General features: G+C 39.7%; 1 non-coding gene across 1 annotated transcript; it reads right to left on the bottom strand.

The window, feature by feature from the left end:
* Positions 1 to 966: 966 nt before the first annotated feature.
* On the bottom strand, positions 967 to 1048 carry trnas-gcu (transfer RNA serine (anticodon GCU)). The gene has a single exon. It is a non-coding gene; the product is annotated as a tRNA-Ser (tRNA).
* Between the last annotated feature and the right edge of the window lie 3854 nt (positions 1049 to 4902).

Genomic DNA, 4902 nt, shown 5'->3' on the forward strand with positions numbered 1-4902 from the left:
CTTATTTTTCATGTTGAGTAACTGCTACTTAGCCAGGGCAATGTTTGTAATGAAATCACACTTTTATTCCAGGTGAGGGAATGTGGTTTGTATTATTTAAAATGAACTTGTCCACTGTGTACAATGATGAAATGGATCTCAATTTCAAAGCAAACTTGGTTACGTTGTCATCCATCTTGACATGTGATGTCCTCTTCTTTCAACCACACGGGTATTAGAACGAAACGTCTATTAATGACATGCGTACAAAGACGCATTAAATCATTTTTCGTGCTAATGCTGCATGAATTTGCGATTATTGATCCACAGTTTAGGTTCAGTCCCTACAGTGAACATGCTGACTTCTCCAGATGTTCATTGTTCAATGTGATGCATCCAGTGTGTGCATAACGTTTTGGAGCTTGATTCTCACATCTTGTGTTTATCTGTGCCTTGTTCATAGCCTTCATCAATAGCGAGAGCAACGGGCGAGGAAGAGAGCAATGTGTAAGTCTTTCCGTACTTATGCATGGCACCCATATCTGCAATTCTCTACTGTGCATTTATAGCCAGTTCTCGGTGCCCCTACACCCACGCCCTGCCCCTTTTGAAATATTTCCACTATTTTGTGCTGTCTCTCTGTACTCTTCTCACTAAGATGAATCACTTCTACTCAACATGCTCCAGATTTGATTTGACAAAACAGTCATTAAGAATCCCATTACATAAACACGCCCTTCACATCTCTTGTTATTTGTTTTTCCTGGATCTCTTTCATACGATAAAAGGTCCCAGCTGCTCGACTTGAAAAAGAAAATCGCGTTGCTTTTCATTATCCCAATGTGATCTACGTTTCAATGCAGTTTAGGCAACTGACTCAAATTCTTCTTTGAGATTTTATAGCGTCGATGCATATAAATTGACCATTGGAGTTCCAATTTCAATAAGACAGGTGTCAACATACAAAAGTAGCAACATTGGAAACAGCGACGAGAGTGGGATTCGAACCCACGCGTGCAGAGCACAATGGATTAGCAGTCCATCGCCTTAACCTCTCGGGCACCTCGTCACATATGCTAGCATTTGTATGAACTTTTCAATAAGTGAATTGCGTAAATTATGCAGAACAGCAGATATTTCTCCCTGGTCTGGTGAAATGCTAAGTAGCACAGTACGGTCCGAAGACTATGGTCTGACATCTGAGTTGTGGGGCAACGGCATTCCCACTGTGACACTCTGCTCACAGTGATCAGAACAAAAATGAAGAATAGATTATGTAACAAAGTCTGTTGAATTCTGTGAATATTTGAAGTCAACGGAATGAAGAACCCGAAAAAGCAGGAGGTGTTCTTTCAAGAAACAGTTGGATAAAGCTCATAAGGGTAGTGTAATCAAGTGTTGTGCGGATAAGGCAGGAACAGGATACTAATTGAGAATGATCATCCATAATCATAATGAATGGTAGTGTGGCTGGAAGGGCAGAATGGCCTACTCCTGCACCTATTGTCTATTGTCGATTAAATTGCCTGTGTGGAATTGTTTTCCAGACTGGAGGAGAGTGCATAGTGCTCAATGTCATTATTCGGAACACCTTTCTTCGGCTCAGATATTTTTTGACACACACCTGTGTACACAACAGACAATTTCACAATCCTAAATGAGGCTAAACTGACAATTGAATTCAACAATGCAAAAACCTTGATCTGTGTCATTTTCCTGGGACATGCTACAACAAGTCACTGTATGATCACAGCAACACAGTGAGGAAGTGTCAGAAGGAAAATGAGTGCAGTACCAGAGAGAATGCTGGGAGCAGCAGTTGACACACGGGGAAGTTCATTTCCCACAACAGGAACACTTCCCAAACAACGGACTGTGGTGGAAGAATTCAGAGGGTGTTTACACTTTCGAATTTGATGCCAGAGTCACAATGGAGATCTGTCATTGAATCTATTAAAGATGAAAATTTTAAGATTTCAACAGATAAAAAACAAAATAAAATGTACATTGGTTAGTGAAGGCAAATGTTGACATTGTATATTTCAACAACGTACCCATCTTTGCACTGAGTAGCTCACCACTTTCCTCACTCAGGTACAGAACCACTGGTGAAGATGATCGTTACAAGCCATGGAATCAGAGAAACTCAGTTTCCCAAACGTTAAGGTACAACCAGGAACGTGGAGGTAAGCATTAATGTGTTGCTCCTGTGCTGCAGGTGGGCAGTGCACAGTATTTCTGTGCCAATATAATGGGCTGTGCTCTCTCGAAGTTTTAAATTTGAGCCTCACCTGGAGCAGCTTCAATTCTTTATTGTCTTGAGGGTAGGGATGGAAGGTGATATTGAGCAAAGCCAAGTTTATGGGAAAATAGCCGTGTTTGTGGATTGGCAAACGTCCTTTTCTGGATAATGACTCCTTGATCAACAAACAAGTATTTAAAACGTGAAGAGACAGGTGTGGAGAGAGAGGCAAAGTTGATTTTTCAGCAGATGAATAACGTTTGACATGTGCACTGCGTTAATCTCCGGGAAAATAGATGCTGAACTGGTTTCATGTTATGCAGTTTGTTACAAACTCACAAAGGTTATTGCAATAATCAAAAGCAAAAAAACACACATAGGACCGTTTGAATTTCGTATTGAATTGAATGTTGGTTTGAGCAGATTTTATCTTCAATGGTGTGCTGCAGAGAAGTACAGCGGGTTAACAACACAAAAGGACACAATCTTCTTGGTGCATTTCTTGGGTTGAGTTAAGAATGTAGGAAATATACGTAACATCATGTGAATGTGGTCAAATCTTTAAAGTCCAAGTGACGATTCAATTCCTATCATTAGGATATAACTTCTGTCTGCAGTTATTTTAGGACATCAGCTCCATTTACAGCGTTTCACCTTGAATAATACGCCACAGCTTACCAATCCATGAACTTTTTATACTCAATCTTATTCAGTTGTACGTGTTCATGAAATGTCTTTCTGTCTGAAGTCAACCAAATTCGAATTTTTTACGCAACCACACTGAATTTCTCTCAATGAAAGACTTTCTCCTTGTATGTTTTTTCGGGTATCTTTTAAAACACTGTGAAATCAGATTCTACACTTTATTTCTGGAAAGCCGTTCACGATTTGACTAACTCTATTGAGTGGAAGAAACTCTCATCCAAACATTCACTCATGGTTTTGAAGCTCTAACTGAAGTTATTGATTCACACGAAAGAAGGAGTTTCCCCGATTTAGTCATTCAACCCTCACGTTTTATGGAAATCTCATTTGTTTACATCAAACTTGCGTGATTCAGCACCAGCATTTCCAAATCTTGTGAATAAACTCCTTCATTCTTTCTATCATCCCGTTTGCATTCTTTCTGATGTCCTTATGTCTCAGTAAACAACGTCATTGGCGTCCTAATATCTTGCTATCCAGGAAACAGAGTCTGTGCCTCTGTACATGTTTTTGGTGGAGCATGAGGACAAGGATTACACACAATGTTCCCACTGAGGGTGACCTACAGATTTCACAGTTACACTATGAACTCTTTGCTTTTTAAATATGACGCCTCTCTGTATAACCTCCAATAAGGTAAATTATTATCTATCCAGTTCGTGAACATCGTCTCTATGGAGACGAAAATTGTCTATCACTTCCTTTATTCTTCCACGAAATGTTCGAAAGGTTTATGAGGTCAGCATCTCTAACTCCCCATGCCCTGAGTGAGTCTCAGCTATTTCTAAAGGCGACTGAAGTTCAAATACTTGATAGTGTGTCTCCAGTCATTCCAGTACAGACTGGTTCTGGACAGCAAATGCCATCAGCAAAGGCCACCGTGGATCTGAAATCAACAGTTTTCACAGAGTAATTGTCATAGTTAATGTGCATTGTATGTCCATGTTCTTGTTCAACGTGTTCATCATTACATGTGTCCCTGTATTGAATTCTACTGAATGATTAATTTGCGAATGGAGACATTCACTTCACCACTCATTCGATACTCCATGGAACATTGAAAAATTTTACTCATATGCTTCCAGAGGACAGTCCTGCCATTACTAGGATAAATCAGTGAACATTCAACACGTATCCTCGAAGGCAAGGATTTCCTTCTCCAGTTTAGGGGATCATAACAGCACCGAATCCCATGTGTGCGTTCATTAAAAGCAAAAGAGTTGCAGTAAGACTTTAAAACAAAGATTTTGCAATCTGCTTGCATTGGTTGTCCCAAAAATTACATTCCGCATTGTGGTATGTTTGTGGATGAAAGCACTTTCTGAATCTTGAGGAATTACATTTCAGTTTTGTCAAAAAGTTGTCATTCGCTGTTCTCTCTTTCCCGTTCAGTTTCCCGTTTAATATCCTGTATTTTCTCAATTTATCTTACATTTTCAACAATTTCAATCAATCTCGCTCCTGATTACCAATCCTAGAGAATGCCACAATTTTGTCAATTTATATGCAGTGCATCTGTAGGGTGCGGTGAACAAGTGGAAAGGCATTGGTCACGTGAACCAAATAAAAGTAGCGGGCTGGTGGCATCTGGCCGTTCTATCGCAGTCATATTTAAATCATTTAACGTAATCGTTAGCCAAATCTTTTGGCATAAAATAAGAAAACATTTTTAAAAATGCTGATATTGAAAATCAAACAAAAACAGACGTTGCTGGAAAATTTCAGGACGTCTTGCAGCATCTGTGGAGAGATGGACTCAGTGGATGTGAAACGTTAACTGTGATTCATCTGCACAGATGGTGCCTGCACACTTTTGATTTTACAGCAATTTCTGTTTTTGTTTCAGATTGGCAGATTTTGTCACAGTTCATGAGGTCAGTGCTCTCGAGAATCAAATAGACAGCATGGACCTGCTAGTGTGAAATGAATGAGTAGAGAGTGTTGTACTGGAAAAACACAGCAGGTCAGGCAACATT

Source organism: Hemiscyllium ocellatum, unplaced genomic scaffold, assembly GCF_020745735.1.
Source record: "Hemiscyllium ocellatum isolate sHemOce1 unplaced genomic scaffold, sHemOce1.pat.X.cur. scaffold_359_pat_ctg1, whole genome shotgun sequence".
Lineage (NCBI taxonomy): Eukaryota > Metazoa > Chordata > Chondrichthyes > Orectolobiformes > Hemiscylliidae > Hemiscyllium > Hemiscyllium ocellatum.